At 40.2% G+C, this 4,216-nt stretch overlaps 1 protein-coding gene across 1 annotated transcript in view; it reads left to right on the top strand.

The window, feature by feature from the left end:
• ELMO1 (engulfment and cell motility 1) overlaps window positions 1-4,216 on the top strand; it is a gene marked incomplete at its 3' end in the record, with an annotated part of 290,561 nt that overhangs the window by 34,552 nt on the left and 251,793 nt on the right. The window lies entirely within an intron of this gene.

The following is a 4,216-nucleotide window of genomic DNA, read 5'->3' as shown; positions in this document are numbered from 1 at the left end:
TAAAGAGATGAGCAGTAGTTGCTTGCTGGGCTGTTTCAGCATATTTGCATTTTGATTGGCTCCCCAGACATTTGTGCATGCATTGGGGATGCTTAACATAAGGAAAATCAGCTTTATATGGAAAGAAAAATGGCAATGAGACTTCAGACTTGGTCCCTACAGCATGTTCAGTGTGCTACTTCAGTCTTGGCTTAAATGAATATAATGGTGAAGCTTTTATTTTGCCTGGGAAATTACTTTCCCTTGCTGATTTTCTTTAAAGTATGTAGTTCACCTAGAAGTGTATTTGTTGTTTTGTGTTAGTAATAAATCTTTTAATATGGCAGAGTAAGAGAATTAAAAGATATTGGACAATAAATATAGCCAAAAAAGGGTTTGCCCCTTTGTGTCCCATCCCAGAGTGCATATCTGTGATCCTAGTGAGAAGCCCTGTCTGATGGATAACTGCTCTGAAATGCTCAAAAAGAGCACAGACTGTTTCCAGCAGACTCCAAAGCTGCATCCTCCACTTCTGTCTCTCTGGATTTTAATGGAAGCTGTTGTATTGAAACTAAGGATGGTAGCAAGAAATAGGTAAGCCAGTCTTTACTTTTAGGGCCTCGAGGGCTGGGAAGGGTAAAATGCAAGATCTGGGTGAGTAGTCTGCCCAAGCACATGAATAAGAAATGTGGTTGCCCATTCTGTGTAGTCTGAAGGCTGATTTAGATACAAAACCCACCCCCCCAGCCTCTAAATGCCTCTCAACTCCGCTGAGGAGGTGTGGTGCTCCGTTTTATAGCTGGTGGTTGGAGGCACCAAGGACCAAAGGGCAAGTACGTGGTCACACACAAAGCCTTTAAATAAAAGAAAACTAAACACAAATGTTCATGCCTCTAAGTTTAACATCTTTGTCTTTAAAGCAGACTCTCTGTTCATTTAAACAGTGTGATTACTATGTGTGGTAGAGTTCTTTTTAATCAGTGCTGTGGGGAAAAACCTTGGTAGATATAACGTCTGTTTGCAGGTGGGTTATTTCAGTTTATTTTACTCTGACCTATAACTTACACTAGCTGCTAATGATTACATTCTCTCAATGACACCAAGGTCAAATAAGAATATGGGGCTTTTTTTGTCTCAAGTGGTTTGTTTTGCAAATTCTAGAATATATTTTTGTGTCTTGTTTAAATGCAAGCATTAGACTTTGTCCTGGTCACAGTTGCAGCATATTACCTCTTGACACTGCTGCATCAGAATTTCCTTCAAATGCCTTAAGTAGCATTAATGTCATCTTTTTTTTTCTTTTATGATTTTTTTTTTCTCCCAGTCCCAGTCAAAATTGTTGGCATAATGAGTGAGACCAGCAAGGTGAGAGATGTGGCTGAAATACATCTAATTCTTTAACATCCCACTTGTGAAAGTTTGACTGGTAGGAATCTGCTCCAGAGTTTGGAGCATGGCAGATGCGAAAAGGAGACTTCAAAAAACCATCAAAAGCATATTTTCCTTCATTCCTCACACACACTCTGAAGTTTTTGCATGCCCAGATCAAGAAGCAGTTGGGAACTGCGTGTTGTGGAGAACACGTCTTTGTGAGCCCCTAAATATATCTTCCAAGCAAAGTAGAAAGTAGTTGCGTCCAGATCTGACAGAACAGCCAAATCCCCTGTTGTGAGTAGGGAACTGTGACTGAAATGGGACTCAAGTCCTGGTCTTCAGACTTGTGAAGTTCACTTACTCGTTACAGGGCAGGTTGACCGGCAGCTTTGGGAATGGAACATCTCTTTCCTGATCATGCTCCTTACTCCAGATTAAGATCTTCTGATGGGCTGTGTCTGTGGTTCTGTGAATGCAGCTCGAGGACTGCATCAATGAGATAAAAATGAAATATTCTTTCAGTAGAGATGTGCACTGCTGCTTTCTGGAAATGCTTGTACTTTCAGTGAATAACCTGTGAGTATTGCTTAATACAGCATAAAATGAGTGGGTAGGGCTCTGTGTTTGCGGTTGTCGCCATGCTGCCAAACCTGTAAAGCTATGTTTTAGTCGCCACATCTGAGTAGAAGTGCTTTACTGAAGGGCAGAAAGAGGACTTAATTCTCTTTAAAAGAGATTAATACTTAAATCACACCTGTAGTTTGAACATTAAAGTTCAGATGATGTTAAATTACAATTAAAAAAGATGAAAAGTGCCATGGAGTTATGTGTTGTGCTTTGTTTTATTGTTGCCATTTTCACACAAAGGGATTTTCAGCCAGGTGTTAGCCCTCTAGGAAGTCCAAACTGGTCAACTTCAGTTGACAGCTTTATTTGGAAACACTTCTAACATGTCAAACTTAATGAGACAGTTAACTGAACAGTGATTTGCCACCCCTCACCCCCAAGTGCAATGGGAAGATTTAATTTGGGAACACTGAACTCTGAAAGCAAGAAGGATAAACAGTGGTCCTCTCACAGGAGACTTGCTGAAGGGATATTACTTTGTATTTCTGACTATATGAATTCTGGCAATCATCAGAGCACTTAAAATGTACTTGGATTTTATCCAAATAATTTAATCTTTTTATGTCTGTTACAATTATAAGGAGCTCATTGAGCTAATGAGACATACTGTAATGAACTTAGTGATTGCTTATTTTTACATCCTTCTTATCAATGGAAATGAATCTTAGATGTGTGCCATGAACTTTGCACAGATGAAATAAATATTTTTTTTTTTTGTCTCAGGACATGTTCACAAAATGGTTTAAGATGAGCAGGTTATATTTCTGTTTTCCTCTTTGGCCCTACGTGTTCCTTGTTGTGGTCCTGATGCTTGGGTGAGTGAGTGGTGAATGCATTCAAGGGGCTAATCTGTCTGAAAATGTGTCTTTGTTTCTGTTTTGTGAGTTAGTTTTTGGACACTACATCTCTCTGAACTAGCCTGCTGGACAAGTGCCAGTGCTGGCACCAGGGGCAGGGAGGCAAAGCCGTGACGTTGGGGAAGCAAGACATCAGAACTGCAGTGGAACTGGACTTTGCCATTCAGAGAACTTTTTGGAGCAGAAACATTTCATTTTACCAGAGAATGTAAGGGTGGTGGCTGAGGATGATGTATATGTATTACAGTATTTTGCACATAAACCAGTTACGAGAATCCATTCTTCTGCTATGTAGTAAGTCAGAAGTATGCACATTATTATGCCGTGAAGACCTAGTGTCCTTTTGCCTGTTGCTACCAGCCTTTCCCTGTTCTCTAGTTAGCATTTGTAAATTCTTAGCAGGTAAAATACTTGGCGATAACTCCTGTGTGGAATCAAGAGAGTTTCAAGTATTTGAGGCACTCTATTTGTTTTTAGGATAATAAAGCATCACACAGCAAGTGCTGGTTCATTTTGAATGGGTGTTTTGATAGAAGTTGATTGAGTTGCAGCAGCAGTCAGTGACAATTGATGTTCTGGCTCCTGGGAAGAAAACTGCCACAAGTTGTCTTGCAGAATAATGTGGCTGGCACAGTTCAGTCCTCAGTGCTTGTTGCTTGTCTGGATGCATGTTTTGTGGGGAGGTTAAGCACTCAGTTCGTTGATTAGCCTATTTGGAAACAGTGAGTGTTTTGCTCATTCTTGGCATAACTATGTATGTTCCCATCAAGGCTGGAGCAGGAGCTTCAACCAGAGCATGGCGAAGGGGAAACACAGCTGTGCCGTCATCCACTTTTGACAGTGAGTATTAGCTCTAGTCATCTGAGGAGTCTTAGAGAATCTTTGAAATTATAGTTACTTATGAGATAGAACATACTTGGAGAAACAGATCATATGTACTACAAATGTGTCTTTTTAATTGATAATGACTTTTTACCTGAGCAATGAAGTAAACATAAACTAGCCAGTATTTTTCATGAGTAAAGTTCCTTTGTTAAAGTATTTCCACTTTTTATTTCCCTGAGAGTAAGACAGTAGACCATCATAAAACCCCTCTCTTTAGCTTTAACTGCAGTGACTGAAGTGGTCTCTCTCCTCTCTTCTCCCACCTCCCCCCCCCCTTTTTTTTTAATAGCCCTGCATAATAGCATAAATTAGATTCAATGGGGGTTTAAGTTCACATGTAGGTTGTAATTTCTGAGTGAACACATTGCCTGTCCTGCTGTCCCTGCTAAAAGAGGGAGACAGTAAGCTTTTCAACTGCTGTCTGCTGCTTCAACTGCATGACTCCCTAGAGCTTATGACTCAAACCAGTAAAGGATGATGTTTGCATCACTCTT

Source organism: Acanthisitta chloris, unplaced genomic scaffold, assembly GCF_000695815.1.
Source record: "Acanthisitta chloris isolate BGI_N310 unplaced genomic scaffold, ASM69581v1 scaffold727, whole genome shotgun sequence".
NCBI lineage: Eukaryota > Metazoa > Chordata > Aves > Passeriformes > Acanthisittidae > Acanthisitta > Acanthisitta chloris.
Note: the sequence above shows the minus strand (reverse complement) of the source record. Positions and strands in the feature narration are given on the sequence as shown.